Source organism: Ornithorhynchus anatinus, chromosome 4 (assembly GCF_004115215.2).
Source record: "Ornithorhynchus anatinus isolate Pmale09 chromosome 4, mOrnAna1.pri.v4, whole genome shotgun sequence".
Classification (NCBI taxonomy): domain Eukaryota; kingdom Metazoa; phylum Chordata; class Mammalia; order Monotremata; family Ornithorhynchidae; genus Ornithorhynchus; species Ornithorhynchus anatinus.
This window is the reverse complement of record NC_041731.1, coordinates 104,016,892-104,036,900: the sequence shown is the minus strand read 5'-3', so window position 1 is coordinate 104,036,900 and position 20,009 is coordinate 104,016,892. Positions and strand designations below refer to the sequence as shown.

The window sequence follows — 20,009 nt, the reverse complement described above, 5'->3', positions numbered from 1 at the left end:
CCGCCAGCTATTAAGCCGCAATCCAAGTAGCTCCAGCTGCTCTATCCCTGCCATTTTCCACCAGGAAGTGCCACATTTGGCTAAGCGGCGTGCTGGCTCTCAGTTGCCTCTGATGCCTCTTTGACGTCTCCCCAGGCTGCCATCGGCCCAGGAGCCGAGATTTCCTCCACACCGCAGAATCCCGTTTCTCCGTTGCCGGTAAGAGCTTCACCCGTCTCGCTGCTCACAGCACCGCTGGGGTAAAGGGGCTTGTCGGAAAGGGACGATAGAGAGACCGAATAGTTGTCTCTCCAGACTAGAGTTCAAATCTCCGTATCTGAAGGCTTTTCGCTGAGCAAACGCTTCTGTTCTTTGCCTGTTTTTTGAAAAGGAACCACGCTTGCTTCCTTTGTGTACGTTACACAAAACGTACCCATGTATCCTTTGAAATTGCAAGTTTCCGTGCAAGGCTAAAAAGAACGTGTCGAGTTTTCTACGGAAACCCTTTCGGACGGCGAGGGTACCTCTGGCCTTTCGGGTTAGCTGATCCCCCACGTCCGCCACAGCTTCAATTCACTTCCCAATGAAGCTTCCCAAACCCAATGGCGAGGCTTCAGTCTGAGGAAATGAGACCCCGAGTCTCCGATTCCCACCGCTCCAGATTTACCCTCTAGGATCAAATTGTGTCTTCCCTTAGTAGAGGGGAAGCAGCGTGACCCCTTGGCTAGAGCACGAGGCTGGAAAGCAGAAGTCTGCTATGTGACCTTGGGTAAGTCACTTCACTTCTCTGGGCCTCAGTTACGTCATCTGTAAATTGCAACTGTGAACCCCATAAGGGACGGGGACCGTGTCCAATCCGATTTGCTTGTATAAAAAAATAAATTGTGGTATTTAAGCGCTTACTATGTACAAAGCACTGTTCTAAGCGCTGGGGTAGATACGGGATAATCAGATTGTCCCACATGGGGCTCACATTTTTTAATCCCCATTTTTGCCGATGAGGTAACTGAGGCACAGAGGAAGTGAAGTGACTTGTCCAAGGTCACACAGCAGACAAGTGGCAGAGCTGGGATTAGAACCCATGACCTCCGACTCCCAAGCCCGTATTCTTTCCACTAAGCCACACTGCTTCTCAAGTCCACCTCAGTGTTCTGAACAGTGCCTGGCACATAGACGAGCTTAACAAATACCACAGTGATCATTATTATTATTATTATTATTGTTATTATTACTATAGATGGTCAAACTGAGGACTGAGCCCTCTTGGCCGATTAGGATAGCGCCCACTGGACACCAGATATTGCAGAGTTTCGACAATATGAAAAGATGATAATGTTTGTATTTAAGTGCTTACTATGCGCAGAGCACTGTTCTAAGCACTGGGGTAGATACAGGGGAATCAGGTTGTCCCACGTGAGGCTCACAGTCTTAATCCCCATTTTACAGATGAGGAAACTGAGGTACCGAGAAGTGAAGTGACTTGCCCACAGTCACCCAGCTGCCAAGTGGCGGGGCCGGCATTCGAACCCACGATCTCTGACTCCCAAGCCCGGCCTCTTTCCACTGAGCCACGCCGCTGGTCTAGGGGTCCCCGAGAAAGCAGAACGCTGGTCTTTCAGGAATTCTCTTCTAGCTTTGAGGACATTCTTAGTACAGCGTTCCGAAAAATCGATCGCTCGATCGGCGGTATTTACTGAGAGCTGTGCACGGAGCACTGTACTAAACTCTTGAGAGGGTACAATGAAACAGAGTCGGTTACTCAAGCGCTCAGTGAGTACCTCCGATGGAGGCCTATCACACGGGGGAGAAAGAGGAAGAAGAGAGAAGGGATAGGGAGAGTAAGGGTGAGAGCAAACTCTCCTCTGGATTTGTCTTCGCCTTCTCCAACCTTGTCCTCTGAACTGTCATGGAACCCCGTGGTCTTCCACACACAATCACGCAGTCGATATTGTTTAGCAAAGGCCAACTGTAAGCACAGCACTTTGAGCCCTTGGGAGAATCCAGTAGAATTAGTAAGCAGCGTGGCTCAGTGGAAAGAGCATGGGCTTTGGAGTCAGGGGTCATGAGTTCAAATCCTGGCTCGGCCACTTGTCAGCTGTGTGACTGTGGGCAAGTCACTTAACTTCTCTGGGCCTCAGTTACCTCATCTGTAAAATGGGGATTAAGACTGTGAGCCCCCATGTGGGACAACCTGATTCCCCTATGTCTACCCCAGCGCTTAGAACAGTGCTCGGCACATAGTAAGCGCTTAACAAATACCAACATTATTATTATTATTAGTAGGCATGACCTTTGAGGAGCTTACAATCTTGTGGGGAAGACAGGCGTTATATTCAAGATAGCATATGACAGATGATGATAATTGTATTTAAGTGCTCACTATGTGCCAAGGACCGTTTTAAGCGCTGTCTAGACACCAGGTAGTCAGCTTGGACGCATCCCTGTCCCACATGGAGCCCCCCAGTCTTGATCTCCATTTGGGGTAACTGAGGCCCAGAGAAGTGAAGTGACTTGCCCGTGGTCACACAGCAGACGTGTGGCGGAGCTGGGATTAGCACCCACGACCTCTGATTCCCAAACCCGGACTCTTTCCACTAGGCCACGCTGCTTCTCTGTTTGGAGGGAGTAACAGCGGATACAAGAAATAAATGGAAGTGCTACTGGTTACTGTGAGTACACAAGTGCTCAGGTGGTGTAGCCGTGCGGAGGAGAGGATAAGGGAGTGAGGGTCGAGAAATTAATCGGGCCATTAGCCACTCGATCACCCCAAATCCTGCCCTTATAAAGGTCAGCACTACTGCTAGGAATTAGGTGTGTATGTATTTTAAATATTATTTAAGTGGTTACTGTGTGCCAGACACAGTCCCTGTCCCCCATGGGGCTCACAGTCCAAGTAATAATAATGATGATGATGATGTTGGTATTTGTTAAGCGCTTACTATATGCAGAGCACTGTTCTAAGCGCTGGGTAGATACAGGGTAATCAGGTTGCCCCACGTGAGGCTCACAGTTAATCCCCATTTTACAGATAACTGAGGCGCAGAGAAGTGAAGTGACTTGCCCACAGTCACCCAGCTGTTCACCATTCGAACCCATGACCTCCGACTCCCAAGCCCTGGCTCTTTCCACTGAGCCACGACCGGAGCCGACGGACCGCTCGGCTCGACCGGGGTTTTATGTGCCCCGTTGACTTTTCAGGAGCGATTTGATTTCACCGTCACCGCCATCCACGTCGAAGGAGTTTAAACAAATGAGTCAAATATGAATTGAATATCTCACAGAATGGAAACCAGTTGGATAAGGGTGCTTGGTGTGAATATAGAAGGGTCTCCGTGCTCACGTTTCCTAAATATTTGCACCATCGTATGCCAAAGCGGGAGCTCACGGGTGAAGAACGCTCGCTCCGCGGGGGCGAGAGGGGGACGCTATCCTCCGTAGAAGTAGGAGGGAGAACAGCTATCTACATTTTACAGTTGTGGAAACCGAGGCACAGGGAAGTTACTTGCCCAAGGTCACACAGCAAGCAACTGCTTGCTCGCTTGTTTTATCCCAGTTTAAAACCTAGCTGCTTCTGCCTCCCAGCCCCACGCTCTCTCCACTGGGCCACGCTCCTTCTCGGCAGCATCGTTTGCAGATTCCTAATCCTCAGGAGAACCTCTGAACCCGATCGACCTCTCCGAGGGACTTCTCAGTGCTTTATCCCCAAACCTTATTATTAAGCTCCTGAAGGTGTGAAATCGACCGCGCCTCCACAGTTCCCCAGAGCTCTCAGAAAAGGAGGGGTGCCGTGGATGCTGTTATCCGGTCTGAATGCTTCATTTTCTTTCACCTTCTAAATGGTAGACTTCTAGCAGTCGATCCATCAGGCAAATTTCTTATTGAATATAGTACCTCTCGACTCTCTCGTTTCCAGTGCCCAACCGGGATCTCTCTCCCCCTCCAAATCCCCCCGACCACAGCCTTCCCCGATTCCTAAAGATCCCACCTTCTCCAAAAATTCCTCCCCCACCCCCCTGCCCCAAGTCGTGACAACCCAGCACTTATGTCTTTACACCCGACCTCGCCACTGATGCATTTATGTTTATCCAATTATATGTTCTATTATTTATTCAGCTATCCTGCCCCGAGATAGGCGTGCTACTAAGGACACACCTCGGGACTAATACCGGCTTGTCCGCTCCTAGTAAGTAATTTAGGCCTGACTGTGTCCCCCATTAGAAGGTAAGGTCCTAGAAAATAGGAACCTTGTTTTTTTTTTTTTTTTTTGTCTCTCCTGTACTCCTCCAAATCTTAATGCCGTGCAGTATAATTCGTTTGTATTCATGAGTCATTAAATAATTAAATCTATTGATATTAATGTCCGTCTCCCCCCTAGACTGTAAGCTCACTGCGGGCAGGGAGTATGTCTGTACTCTCCCAAGCGCGTTCATTCATTCAATAGTATTTATTGAGCGCTTACTATGTGCAGAGCACTGTACTAAGCGCTTGGAATGAACAAGTCGGCAACAGATAGACACGGCCCCTGCCGTTTGACGGGCTTACGGTCTAATCGGGGGAGACGGACAGACGAGAACGATGGCAATAAATCGTTCTCTGAACAAAGCAAGCTCTCGATGAATTTGACCGACTCACGGTGCACGTCGTAAGCACTTAATGATTCCTGGATTGACCAACAGAACAAAATGGAGCCTAGGCCCACCCAAAAGAGCCAGGCCTAATTTCAATCAACTGAACTTTCGATTATATTTTTTTTGAATGGTTAAGCGCTTGTGAAGCGCTTACTCTGCGCCAGGTGCCGCTCTAAATGCTGGGATGGATCCAAGCTAATCAGGTTGAACGCAGTCCCTGTCCCTCATGGGGCTCTCAGTCTTAATCCCCATTTTACAGATAAGGTAACTAAGGCACAGAGACACGAAGTGACTTTCCCAAGGTCACACAGCAGACAAGTGTCAGAAACGGAATTACGAACCAGTTGTGCCTGACTCCCAGGTCTGTGCTCAATACATTAGACCTCACTGCTTCTCTATTTAAATTATTAGGTGTCATTCATTCAGTCGTATTGAACGCTTACTGTGTGCAAAACACTATACTAAGCACTCGGGCAAGTACAGTATTAAAAACAGACACCTTTCTGCCCGCAGCTAGTTATTTAGACTCACTTTGGTCCCACTTAGTTGGGTTAATCAGTTCTCTCCTTTAATTATTCTAATAATAATAATTGTGGTATTTGTTAAACATTCGCTACGTGCCAAGCACTGTTCTAAACACTTAGATACAAGGCAATCAGATTGCCCGTAGTCCCTGTCCCACATGGGGCTCCCATTCTTAAGGATCCCCATTGTACAGATGAGGTAGCCGAGGCCCAGAGATGTTGTGACTTGATGATAATGATGTTGATATTTGTTAAGCGCATAGTATGTGCAGAGCACTGTTCTAAGCGCTGGGGTAGATACAGGGGAATCAGGTTGTCCCACGTGAGGCTCACGGTTAATCCCCATCTTACAGATGAGGTCACGGAGGCACCGAGAAGTGAAGTGACTTGCCCACAGCCACACAGCTGACAAGTGGCAGATCCGGGATTCAAACCCATGACCTCTGACGCCCAAGCCCGGGCTCTTTCCACTGAGCCACGCTGCTTCTCTTGCCCCGGGTTACACAGCAGCTACACGGCGGAGCCGGGAGTAGAACCCACATCCTCGGACCTCCAGGCCCCCGATCTTTCCACTGCTCACCTGGACTATAATATGCACCAGGAGAGGTGCTCGTTCCAAAAACAGGCAATGTGATCTCCAGCAGTGCCATCCCGGTGAGGAGAATCCCTCGTCGGCTGAATTAGCGCACTCTGTAGCGGTGAGGTTCGTTTTGCTGAGCTCGGCCACAGCAGAGACCCGAGCTTTGGGATCCTTTCATTCGTTCAGTTGCATTTATGGAGTGCTTACTGTGTGCACGGCACTGTTCCAAACGCTTGGGAAGTACAGTTCAGCAATAAAGAGAGACATTCCCTGCCCATACCGGGTTTACAGTCCGGAGTGGCGGAAACAGTCATCAAAGGCAGTTCTCACAGCCTCTTTTCCCTCGGCCAGCAAACTCACCAGGTCTACGCTTGTCTGCTCTCAGAGGGAGAGGCAGAGATCCTGGCCCCATCCGGGCAGGAGAGCAACCAAACAATCGAAGGGATGTCATGAAGTTATTCATTCATATTTATTGACTGACTATTTGTTCATATATATTTGCTATGCGCAAAACCCTATACTAAGCACTTGTTACAATACAGCAATAAACAGACGCATTCCCTGCCCAAAGCAAACTCACAGTCTAGAGGGGAGGACAGACACTAATTGAAGTAAATAAATTAATAATAATGTTGGTATTTAAGTGCTTACCGTGTGCAGAGCACTGTTCTAAGCGCTGGGGCAGATAAAGGGTAATCAGGTTGTCCCACGTGAGGCTCACAGTCTTCATCCCCATTTTATAGATGAGATAACTGAGGCCCAGAGAAGTGAAGTGACTTGCCCACAGTCACCCAGCTGACAAGCGGCAGAGCGGGGATTCGAACCCATAACCTCCGACTCCCAAGCCTGGGCTCTTTCCACCGAGCCACGCCGCTTCTCTTCAGATACGTACATAAGTGCCATGGGGTTGAAAGCCGGGATGAATAAAGGGAGCAAGTCAGGGTGATGCAGAAGGGATTGGGAGAGGAGGAAAAGAGGGCTTAGTCAGAGAAAGTCTCTCGAAGGAGCTGGGCCTTCAATCGGGTTTCGAATGCGGGGAGAGAGGTATTTATTGAGCGCTTACTGTATGCGGAGCACTGTTCTAAGCCCCTTTCCGGCAGCACCGGGGTCTGGAGATCCCACCCCCACTCCCGGGTCTCTGTCCATGGAGCAATTCTAGCCGCGGCTGTCTCGTCCTGCTGTCGAGTCGGCACCGACCCGTAGCGACACCGTGGACGCATCCGTCCCGGAACGCCCCACCTCCATCTGCCATCGTTCCGGCGGTGTGTCCGTAGGGTTTCCCTGGTGAAAATGTGGAAATGGTTTACCATCGCCTCCTTCCACCCGGGAAACTCGAGTCGCCGCCCTCGACTCTCTCCCGCGCCGCTGCCGCCCAGCACGGGTGAGTTTTGACTTGGAGCACGTTGCCTTCTATGCGCAGCGTGGAATGGAATGGACAGGCCTCTGCTTGACTCTTCCTCCCGGAGTCGAGACTGGTAGAGGACTGGAAACTCTCCGGGTGCGACCCTGAGAGGGGAGTGGCCGTCTACAGATACTAAATACACGTTGACTCTGCGAAGCAGCGTGGCCTAGTGGGGAAAGCATGGGCCTGGGATTCAGAGGACCTGAATTCTAATCCTTGCTCTTCCACTTATTGGCTATTTGACCTTGGACCAGTCACTTAACTTCTCTGTGCCTCAGTTCCCTCATCTGTAAAATGGAGATTAAGACAGAGCCCCACATGGGACCCGGACTGTGTCCAACCTGACTAGGTCGTATCTACCCCAGCACTTAGTACAGTGCCTTGTACCTAGTAAGCAGCAGAAGAAAACCAAAAAGAAGGGAGAAAAGGAAGAGTCAACAGTAATTACTGAGCGCTTGCCGTTTCCAGAGCACTTTACTAAGCACTTGACAGAGTACAGTACAATAGGATTGATAGACGTGATCGCTGCCAGCGATGGGCTTGCAGTACAGAGCGCTTTACAAGCAGCGTGACCTAGTGGAAAGAACACAGGTCTGAGCGTAAGAGGACCTGGGTTCTAATCCTCATGCAATATAAATTCATGACCCAGTGATATAACCTCATGTGGCTGCTAGACAGTAAGCTTCTTCGGGGCTGGGAATGTGTCTACCAACTCTGTTGCTATTTTCCTCTCCCTCGTGCTTAGCTAATAATAATAATCATAATCATAGTATCTGTTCAACGCTTATTATGTTCCAAACACTGTTCTGAGTGCTGGGTAGATACAATCAGGTTGTCTCACTTGAGACTCACAGTCTTAATCCCCGTTTTACGGATGAGGTAACCAAGGCACAGAGAAGTTAAGCAGCTTGCCCGAGGACGCGCGGAGTCAGGTGGCGGAGCCGGGATTAGAACCCACATCCTCTGACTCCCCAGCCCGTGCTCTTTCCACTAAGCCTCGCTGCAGCGCTCTGCACACAGTAAATACGATTGCTTGATTGACTGATTGCTCCTACAACAAACTGTTCACCGGAATAGCCAAGACAGGGGACAAACGGAGCTGAGCTTATGCGGGGAGAAAAGGGAGTTACCCAAACAAAAATAATAATCACAAATAAACTTGACAAACGAGGAAACTGAAAGTAGGGAAGACTGATCAGCTTCAACGTGGTTGAGATAGTAGAGGGAAATGGAGGAACATAAATAGCAGAAAGGTGGAAACTACTTTCATTTTGGATGTGCGGGCCTTTACTTCAGCTCATGATAGTGGATATTGAAAAGAGGCCCGTCTGTTTCTGTTGGTCCTAGAGTTAATTTGGTGGCGAAAGTGAAAAGCTGGAACGAGTTGGAAATGAAGGCTCTATAAAGGAGATTTTAGAAACAAGTAGTGTGTTTTCTATTTCTCTTCCCACCTCCTCCTACTCTCCCTGCACTAGTTCTGAAGCCAGGGAATCTGACGCTTCGTGGGATGCTTCAGATCAGAGAACCCTAATCCCATCTAGGAGAAGAAGGGTTCAGGTAAACTGGCCGTTGGCGGGACAGTCCTCAAATCAATCGATCGATCATATTTATTCTTGTTAGGGGCAGAGAGCGTGTCTCCTAGTTCTGTTGTACTCTCTCAGTGTGGCTCAGGGGAAAGAGCCTGGTGTTCGGAGTCAGAGGTCATGGGTTCGACTCCCGGCTCTGCCACTTGTCAGCTGGGTGACTGTGGGCAAGTCACTTCATTTCTCTGGGCCTCAGTGACCTCATCTGTAAAATGGGGGTGAAGACCGTGAGCCTCACGTGGGACAACCTGATGACCCCGTATCTACCCCAGCGCTTAGAACAGTGCTCCGCACATAGTAAGCGCTTAACAAATACCAATATTATTATTATTACAGTGATCTGGATATGGTAAGTACTCAATAAATACCACTGATTGATTGAGTGCTGATGACTGTGTTCGGGGCATCGTTCTTGGGAGTACAGTATAACAGAGTTGGTAGGCGCCTTCCCTGCCCACAGTGATCTTACAGTCGGGGGTGATGCGGAGGGATATAGACATTAATATAAATAAATTACAGATATGTACATAAAGTGCTGTGGGGCTAAGGGAGCGGTGAATAAAAGGTGCTAATCCGAGTGCCAAGGTGACACAGAAGGGAGTGGGAGAAGAGGAAAAGAGGGCTTAGTCAGGGAAGGCCTCTTGGAGGAGACGTGTCTTCAATAAGGCTTTGAAAATGGAGAGAGTGATCGTCTGCAGTTATGAAGAGGGAGGGCATTCTGGGCTTGAGGCAGGATGTCGGCAAAAGGTTGGTGATGAGATGGATGAGACTGTGGTACAATGAGTAAGTTAGTATTAGAGGAACAAAGCGTGCAGAGAGTAGGAAATCAAGGAGAAAAGATAGGTGGGGGGGCAAAGTGATTGAGGGTTTTAAAGCCTTTGGTATGGAGTTTCAGTTTGATGTGGAGGTGGATGGCCAACCCCTAGACATTTTTGAGGAGTGAGGAAATACGGACCGAGTGGCTTTGTAGAAAAATGATCCAAGCAGCAGAGTGAAGTATGAGCTGGCGTGGGGAGAGACGGGAGTCAGGGGAGTCAACGAGGAGGCTGAATCAGTAATCAAGGTGGGACAGAATAAATACTTGGATTTAGCACGGTAACAGTTCGGATGGACAGGAAAGGGCGGATGTCAGCACGGTTACGAAGGAAGCACCGACAGGATTTGATGACAGGTTGATTATGTGGGTTGAATGAGAGAGATGAGTCGAGGACAACACCATGGTCAGGGGCTTGTGAGATCCCAACGTCCGCTCCAGGTCCCCCCGATTCTCCCTCTTCTTGGGACGCATCTCGGTCCCCCAAATGCAGCAGTCACTGGAGACACTTGCCAGGTAATCCCAGTGGCCAAATGAGGCCATTTTCCTCCCCTTCTAATACCCGATGAAGGACCATCATCCGTGCATTGACTCCGCCTTTACTGGCACCGTGTTTTTGAAGATCCTTCTTTTCTCTAAGCATTGAACTTTTCCCCAAATAATCATGGAACCAGGTCAAAATGAATATCAGCAGCAATCGCACCATTGCCCTCTGAAACGAGAGCATCATTTTCGTACAACCCTTTGTTCGTAATGAGCGCTTACGGTGTTCAGAGAACCGGACTGAGCGCCCGGAGAGAATACGATATAATCGAGTTGTTGGGCGCCTTCCCAGCCTGCAACGAGCTGCCGGTGTAGAGAAGGAGACCTTTCCACCCCTTCCCCTTCCTCTCCTGACCCTCCGGGGGGACTGTGAGGGCCATCTTGGGCCGGTAGGCAGTCTGGCAGAGGTAGGAGGAGAGCCGGGCTCCTGGCAGAAGTAGCTTTCAATCCACAAGGCTCCCCAGCCAACTAAAAGTGCTCCAAGTGCTCAGTACAGTGCTCTGCACGTAGTAAGCGCTCAATAAATACTATTGAATGAATGAACTAGAAGTCAGAGGATGAAAGGGCGGCCGACCCCCCGGGGTCAGAAGACGCTGTGACTTCCTGTGACACTCTTCCTAAATTTAAGGTTAATTCTCAGACTTTTAGAATAATAACTACGGTATTTGTTAAGCACTTATTGGGCATGCGTTCTAATCCCCGCTCCGCCACACGTCTGCTGAGGGACCTTGGGCAAGTCACTTCGCCTCTCTGTGCCTCAGTTAGCTCCTCCGTCAAATGGGGATTGAGACCGTGAGCCCCACATGGGACAGAGACTGCGTCCAACTTGATTAGCTTGTATTTATCCCAGTGCTCAGTACGGTCCCTGGCACAGAGTAAGTGTTTAACAAATACCACCGTTATTATTATGTCAAACACCAGGATAGATTTACTTGACTCAAACAGTTGATCGTATTTATTGAGTGCTTACTATGTGCAGAGCACTGTACTAAGAGCTTGAGAGAGTACAGTGTAACAGACACGTTCCTTGACCTCAGCGAGCTTACGGTCTAGTGCCCTGACTCGAGGGCAGGGGTCGTGCCTACCAACTCCATTGACTTATATTCTCCCAAGCACTCACCACAGTGTTCCGCAGACAGCAAGCGCTCAAAAAATGCCATCGACTGATCGAGTTCTCCACCTTGAGGGACTCCCACGGTTAAGGGGTGGGAGGCAGAGGAGGAGTCCGTGAAAGAGACTTAAGTGGAGCGGCCAGAGAGACAGGAGGAGAACCAGAGGAAGAGGACAGTGTCGGTGAAGCCAAGGTTGGATAATGTTTCCAGGAGAAGGGGGTGGTCCACGGCGTCGAAGGCGGCTGAGAGGCCGAGGAGGATTAGGGTGGAGTGGAGACCGTTGGATTTGGCAAGAAGGAGATCATTGGTGATCTTTGAGAGGGCGCTTTCTGTGGAGTGAAGGGGATGGAAGCCAGATCGGAGGGGGTCAAGGAGAGGAATTTGAGACAGCGGGGGTAGACAACTCGCTCAAAGAGATTGGAGAGGAATGGTAGGAGGGAGATGGGGTGATAACTGGAGGGACCCGTGGGGTGGAGGGAGGGTTTTTTTTAGGATGGGGCGATATGGGCGTGTTTGAAGGCAGGTGCGAAAAAGCCGCATTGATACAATCAGATTGGACACTAGACTCTAAGTTCGTTGTGGATATGGAGCGTGTCTACCATTTCTGTTTTACTGGACTTTCCCGAGAGGTTAGTACAGTGCCTTATTGAGCAAGAGCTCAATAAATGTGATTGATTTATCAGACACAGTCCCCATGCCAGTCGGCCCACTTTCACCTCAGGGGTTTACCCCATAAGGTGGTGATTCCTTGAAGAGAAGCCACAAGAGTCAATTTAAGCTGAAAGAAATGATAGGAAACCTCCATCCCCTCAAGCACCGGGATTCTGTCCACAGATGATGATTTCCCCGGGATCCAAGAAAGTGGGAAATTTGAAGTCTGAGAGAGAAACTGAAGTGGGGTAAAAATGAGGAGGGGTGACATATTGGAGCAAGATATAATTCACTGGAATCCGAGTTCCCTGTTGGTCTGCTGTGTGCCCTTGGGCAAGTCCCTTAACTGCTCTGTGCTTCAGTTCCCTCATCTGCACAATGGGGATTAAGATTGTGAGCCCCACGTGGGACGTGGACTGTGTCCAACCTGATTTGCTTGTTTCTACAACAGCATTTAGTATAGTGCCTGGCACATAGTAAGTGCCTAACTACCTTTTTTTAAAAAAAATCTGAAGAATGGCGAAGGAGGAAACATATTTCAGTAAGGATGCTAAAGGCTTTACCTGATGGCTTCTAACATTATTTATTAAGAGGTCTTTCCAACTGTTTTTATTTGGAAAGTACTTGATGATAATAATAATGTTGGTGTCTGTTAAGCGCTTACTATGTGCACAGCACTGTTCTAAGCGCTGGGGTAGATACAGGGTCATCAGGTTGTCCCACGTGAGGCTCTCAGTTAATCCCCGTTTTACAGATGAGGTAACTGAGGCAGAGAGAAGTGAAGTGACTTGCCCACCGTCACCCAGCTGACAAGTGGCAGAGCCGGGAGTCGAACCCATGACCTCTGACTCCCAAGCCCAGTCGCCTTCCACTGAGCCACGCTGCTTCCCCAACTTAAACTTGGTTTAAGCTTTGTAGAGCTAGACTAACAATAATAATTGCAGCATTTGTTAAGTCCTCACTATGTACCAAGCACTGGGGAAAATACAATGCAATCAGATGGGACTCAATCACTGCCCCTCCTGAGGCTCCCATCTGGCCCTGCTATTTTTCCACCAGGGCAGCTGTTTTCCAATCATTCACAAGTGTTTACTATGTGCCTACTCTTTGCAGAACAATACGCTGAACACTTGGGATGAGGGGGAGGCATTCAAGGGGCTCTTGGTTTAGCAGGCTGGAGAGCAACGTTGCAGCTATTCTTATTATGGTTCCTGTTAGGCAGTTATTATATGGCAAGCACTGTTCTGGAGTGAACATAAGTTAATCAGGTTAGACACAGTCCCTTATCCCACATGGGGCTCCCACCCTTATCTCCATTTGACAGATAAGGTAACTGAGGCACACAGAAGTGAAGCGACTTGCCCAAGCCCTCACAGCAGACATGAGGCGGAGCCGGGATTAGAACCCAGGTCCTTTGACTCCCAGGCCTGGGCTCTATCCACTAAGCCACGCTGCTCAAGCAGTGACTCGGTCTCTATTCTTTAAAACCCTGCTGCAGTATTGCTTTGCACGTAGGGAGAGCTGAAGACTTTAATAATAATAATAATGTTGGTATTTGTTAAGCGCTTACTATGTGCCGAGCACGGTTCTAAGCGCTGCGGTAGACACAGGGGAATCAGGTCGTCCCACGTGGGGCTCACGGTCTTCATCCCCATTTGACAGATGAGGGAACTGAGGCTCAGAGAAGTTAAGTGGCTTGCCCACAGTCACCCTCCCGCGGTCCCGGAACGCCCTCCCTCCTCACCTCCGCCAAACTGATTCTCTTCCCCTCTTCAAAACCCTACTTAAAACTCACCTCCTCCGAGAGGCCTTCCCAGACTGAGCTCTCCTTCTCCCTCTACTCCCTCCACCGCCCCCCCTTCACCTCTCCGCAGCTTAACCCTCTTTCTCCCCATCTCCCTCTGCTCCTCCCCCTCTCCCTTCCCATCCCCGCGGCACCGTACTCGTCCGCTCGACTGTATATATTTATTACCCCATTTATTTTGTTAATGAAATGTACATCGCTTCGATTCCATTTAGTTGCCATTGTTTTTATGAGATGTTCTTCCCCTCGACTCTATTGCCATTGTTCTCGTCTGTCCTTCCCCCCCCCCCCAATTAGACCGTAAGCCCATCAAACGGCAGGGACTGTATCTTATCTGTTGCGGACTTGGTCATTCCAAGCGCTTAGTACAGTGCTCTGCACATAGTAAGCGCTCCATAAATACTACTGAATGAATGAACAGCTGCCAAGTGACAGAACCAGGATTAGAATCCAGGTCCTCTGACTCCCAGGCCCGGGCTCTTTTCACTAAGCCACACTGCTTACTATGCTACGGACCAAGTACCGCTCCCCTGTGGCTAAGCTCCTCACTGTGCCTCGTTCTCGCCTGTCCCGCCGTTGACCCCTGGCCCACGTCCAACCACTGGCCTGGAACGCCCTGCCTCCTCACATCTGCCAAACAATCACACCTTCCCGCTTCAAAGCCCTACTGAAAGTTCACCTCCTCCAGGAGGCCTTCCCAGACCGAGCCCCCCATTCCTCTCCTCCTCCTCCCCAGCCCATCGCCCCGCCTCCCTCCCTCTGCTCTACCCCACTCCACGCCCCACAGCACTTCTGTATATATGTACATATTTTTCTATTTATTTTATTAATGATGTGTGTACATTTGTAATTCTATTTATATTGATGTCATTGATGCCTGCCTACTTGTTTTGTTGTCCGTCTCCCCCCTTCTACACTGTGAGCCCGTTGTTGGGTAGGGATAATCTCTATCTGTTGCCGAATTTACTTTCCAAACGCTTAGTACGGTGCTCTGCACGCAGTAAGTGCTCAATAAATACGACTGAATGAATGAATACTGCACTAAGCGTCGGGGTTGATACAATACAAGCAGATTAGACGTGGGCCTTGTCTGACGTGCAGCTCGGAGTCTAAGAGGAAGGACGAGCAGACAGTAAGCACGCAGGAAATCGCAATACGTACGACGGATTGAACGGACATTTTATCCCATTTTACAGACGAAGAAGCTGACTTACGGAGAAGTGAAGTAACTTGCCCAAGGTCACAGGGCTCGTAAGTGGTGGAGCTGGGATGGAACCCAGGTCCTCTGACTCCCAGTCCCTGCTCTTTCATTCATTTAATTGTATTTATTGAGCGCTTACTGTGTGCAGAGCACTGTACTAAGCGTTCGGAAAGTACAGTTCAGCAACAGATAGAGGCAATCCCTGCCCACAATGGGCTCACGGTCTAGGAGGGCAGAGACAGACAACAAAACAAGTAGACAGGCGACAATAGCATCAATATCAAGAAATAGAATTATAGATATAAAGACATCATGGATATAAGTAAATAGAATTATAAATATGTACATATAGACACGAGTGCTGTGGGGCGGGAAGGGGGAGTAGAACAAAGGGAGCGTGTTAGGGCGATGGGGAGGGGGAGCAGAGGAAAAGGGGGGCTTAGTTTGTTAGTCCAGTAAACTGTCTTTCTGTAGAGAAGCAGCGTGGCTCAGTGGAAAGAGCCCGGGCTTGGGAATCATGGGTCATGGGTTTGAATCCCGGCTCTGCCACTTGTCAGCTGGGTGACTGTGGGCAAGTGCCTCAGTTCCCTCATCTGTAAAATGGGGATTAACTGTGAGCCTCACGTGGGACAACCTGATTACCCTGTATCTACTCCAGCGCTTAGAACAGTGCTCTGCGCATAGTAAGCGCTTAACAAATACCAAACAATATTATTATTATTACTCTCCCGAGCACTTAGTATAGTGCTCTGCACAGAGTAAGCACGCAGTAAATAATAATGATGGTATTTGATAAGTGCTTACTCTGTGCAAAGCTCTGTTCTAAGCGCTGGGGGGGGATACCAGGTGATCAGGTTGTCCCACGCGGGGCTCACAGTTTTAATCCCCATTTGACAGGTGAGGTAACTGAGGCCCAGAGGAGTGAAGTGACTTGCCCAAAGTCACACAGCCGACACGCGGCGGAGCCGGGATTAGAACCCACGCCCTCTGACTCCCGAGCCCGGGCTCTTTCCACCGAGCCACGCTGCTTCTAATACTTCTGAATAAAATGTAGACGGTGTTAAACTTCATATTCCACTGGGCTGCCTGGATCATTTTTCTAAAAAAAAAAAAAATCCAGTCCATAGTTCCCCACTTCTCAAGGACTTCCAGTGGTTACCCAGTCAAGGCTGAATCAAACAGAAAGTCCTTATCATTGGTTTTAAAGCACTCGGTCGTCTAGTCTCCTCTTATCTTAGGTCGTTGATTTCCTACTCCAACTCAGCCTGCTCCCTTGGCTCCTCTAATGCCAACCCACTTACTAGATCTCACCGCCGACCACCCTCCCACATCCTGCCTCTGTCCCGGAACTCCGTCCCTATCTGACCGACCGTCGCTCTTCCCACTCTTAAAGTCTTATTAAACTCCCATCTCCTCCAAGAAGTCTTCCCCAACTCAGCCCTCGTCTCCCCTACTGTGTCACCCTTGCGCTTGGATCTGTACCCTTTAAGGACTTGATACTATAATATAATAATATTATAATGGTATTTTTAAGTGCTTACTATGTGCCAGGCACTGTACTAAGCTCTGAGTGGATAGAAGCAAATCTAGTTGGACACAGTCCTGTCCCATGTGGGGCTCACAGTCTCAATCCCCATTTTACTGAAACTGAGGCCCGGAGAAGTCAAGCGACTTACCCAAGGTCACTCAGCAGACGCGTGACGGAGCCGGGATTGGAACCCGTGACCTTCTGGCTCCCAGGCCCGTGCTCTTTCCATTAGGCCACGCTGCCATCCCTTCGTCAGCTCTACAGCACTGACGCATATATCCGTAATTTATTTTGATGTCTGTCTTCCTCTCTAGACTGTAAGCTCCCTGTGGGCAGGGAATGTGTCGACCAACTCTGTTATATCGTACTCTCCCAAGGACTCAGTGCAGTGTTCCGCGGGTCTCAATTTCCTCATCTGTAAAATGGGACTAAAATAGCCTGTGAGCCTCATTTTGGATAGGGAATGGGTCCACTCTGTTAATCTTATATCTACCCCACTGTCTGGCATGGAGGAAGTGCTATAATTATTATTATAGAATTACAAAACATGATCCCCGCCCTCAAGGGATTTACAATCTAGTGGGAGAGGAAGTCACTAAGATACAGATAGGAGGAAGAAGGAAAATGTGAATCAGTGCTTAAGTCACGTACGCAAGCATTTCTGGAGGTTGGGAATATTTAAATGCTTAGGGGGTGTGGAAATGTTAATGAGACCACATAGAATCAACCAGTCGCATTTACTGAGCGCTTACCGTACGCAGAACACCGTAATAAGCTCTTGGGAGAGTACGATACAACAATATGACAGACACATTCCCTGCGGGGAAATGAGAAATTAATGGAAGTTTAGCAGCTGGCATAATTAGTTTATATGTAGCATAAGGCTCGATATGTATTCTGCATTCACACGCCCTACTATTGAAGGACTTTTCTCTGACTACTCCACCTCAGTCTCTTTCGCCCGGCTCCTCTTCTACCTCCCACTCCCCAACTGTGGGAGTCCTTCGAGGCTCGGTCTGGGTCCACTTATATTCTCCGTCTCCACTAAGGCCCTTGGAGAAAACTCACTTGCTCCGCGGCTTCAACTACCATCTCTACACGGACGATTCCCGTATCTAATAATAATAATAATGTTGGTATTTGTTAAGCGCTTACTATATGCAGAGCACTGTTCTAAGCGCTGGGGGAGATACAAGGTAAGCAGGTTGTCCCACGTGAGGCTCACAGTCGTAATCGCCATTTTACAGATGAGGTAACTGAGGCCCGGAGAAGTGAAGTGACTACCTCTCCAGCCTCGATCTTTCTCCTTTCTCCTTCGGGACCTCTCTATTCGGATGTCCCGCCGACACCTCAAACTGAACACGTCCGAAACCGAACTCTTCATCTTCCCACCCGAACTCCATCCTCCGCCCGATTTTCCCGTCACTACGGATGACACGACCCATCCTCCCCGTCTCACAAGCCCGTAACTTTAGCTCTATCCCTGACTCATCTCTCTCAATCAATCGGTGATATTTGCCGAGTGCTTACAGAGTGCGGAACACTGTACTAAGCACTTGGGAAGGAAAAATCCCAATAGAGTGAACCCCTGAGGGATAGAGACCATGTCTAATTCCTACCTGTGTATTCTCTCCCAGCTCTTGGGACAGTACGTGGTACTTAAGTGCTAAATAAATTCTATTACTACCACCAGACAGGATCCCTGCCCATCCACATGTCGGCATTTAAAATGAAGCGACATCACTGGAGGCTTACGAACTACTAGCTCAAGAATTGGGTCACAGGGTGAAGCAGCACGGCTTAGCGGCAAGAACATGGGCTCGGGAGTCAGAGGTTGTGGGTTCTGATCCCGGCTCCACCACTTATCAGCTGTGTGACTTTGGGCAAATCACTTCACTTCTCTGTGCCTCAGTTACCTCCTCTGTAAAATGGGGAGTAAGACTGTGGGTCCCACGTGGGACAACCTCATCGCCTCGTATCTACCCCGGTGCTTGGCACGAAAGAGGCCGGATTGTACATTCCAAGCACTTAGTACGGTGCTCTACACGTAGTAAGCGCTCAATAAATACTATTGAATGAATGAACCAATAGTAAGCGCTTAACAGATATCATTATTAAGCGAAGCAGAGGATGGAAAAGACCTAGGAATGTAGGGCTTTTATCATGAAGGCAGAATGCCAAGGACATCCATTTAAAGTAGCTGAGGGGAAGCCACGTGGAGAGAGCAGCGGAAAGTTGAAGAGACCCAGCTAAGACCCCCAGATGAGGATACGCGACTGTAAATATTTTATGAACCTAGGTACTAGCTCAGCGGTAGGTGAGGAGCCTGAAAGAGATGGGTGTGTGTCTAAAGGATTTGTTTTTATGCCCTTCTGACTGAATCTAGGTGTAACTTTATCTACTGCATGCTCGATCTGATTGCGAGTTGATGGTTTTGCCCCATAATTGAACTATCTTTAGCTTTAGTCAAATGTTTTCCCTCTTTTCCTACATAAGCAAGATGATAATAATAATTGGGGCATCTGTTAAATAATAATGTTGATATTTGTTAAGTGCTTACTATGTGCCAAGCACTGTTGTAGATAGAAGGTAATCAGGTTGTCCCATGTAGGGCTCACAGTCTTCATCCCCATTTTACAGATGAGGTAACTGAGGCACAGAGAAGTTAAGTGACTTGCCCAAGATCACACAACAGACAAGCGGCAGAGCCGGTGTTAGAACCCATGACCTCTGCCTCCCAAGCCCGGGCTCTTTCCACTAAGCCAAGCAGCTTCTCTTGTTAAACTCTTTGTGCCAAGCACTGCACTAAGCACCGGGGTAGATGCGAGATAATCGGGTCCCATGTGGGGCTAAAAGTCCAAGAAGGAGGGAACTATTCTGTAGATGAGGGAACTGAGGCACAGAGAAGAGAAGTGACTTGCCTAAGGTCACGCAGCAAGTAAGTGGCAGATCCATTCATTCATTCAATAGTATTTATTGAGCGCTTACTAGGTGCAGAGCACTGGACTAAGCGCTTGGAATGTACAATTCGGCAACAGATAGAGACAATTCCTGCCCAGAGACGGGCTCACAGTCTCATCGGGAAAGACGGACGGCAGAGCAAAGACAGAAGGCAGATCCAGGATTAGCACCCTGACCCCCAGGCCCATCCTCTTTCTACTAGGCCACGCCGCCTCAGAAAACCTTCGTGTGTAAGCGCCTGACAAGTACCGTAATATATTATTACGTGTCGGGTTGGACACAGCCCTGTCCCATGTGGGGCTCACAGTCTCGATCCTCCCGTTACAGATGAGGTAACTGAGGCCCAGAGAAGTGACTTGCCCAAGCTCCCACAGCAGAGAAGTGGTGGAGCTGGGATTAGAACCCTTCACCTTTGTTTGGCACATACTAAGGGCTTAACAAATAGCAATATTATTATTATTATTATTTCCAGGCCCAGGGAAGAGAAATTCTCCAGGCTAAAGTCGGTTGTCATTAGGAAGTCTAGCAAAGAAAACACGCTGTCAAGGTGAGTTAATGATGGATCAGAACATGGTTGTCAATAACTTCAAAACCTAGCTGGGCAAGATTCAGATGTGTCTCGAATGCATCATCCCAAAGAAGACCAAAAAGGACAAAGTCGAAAGGACGGAGACGAAAAACGAACCTCCGGCTCCGGGG

General features: G+C 49.0%; 1 long non-coding RNA gene across 1 annotated transcript in view; it reads left to right on the top strand.

Annotated features, from left to right (window-relative positions):
• LOC114811305 overlaps window positions 1-20,009 on the top strand; it is a 31,153-nt gene continuing 11,144 nt past the window's right edge. Inside the window, exons 1-2 of the long non-coding RNA XR_003758982.1 lie at window positions 1-198; window positions 19,783-19,857. This is a non-coding gene — a long non-coding RNA (uncharacterized LOC114811305). The remainder of the gene's footprint in view (window positions 199-19,782; window positions 19,858-20,009) is intronic.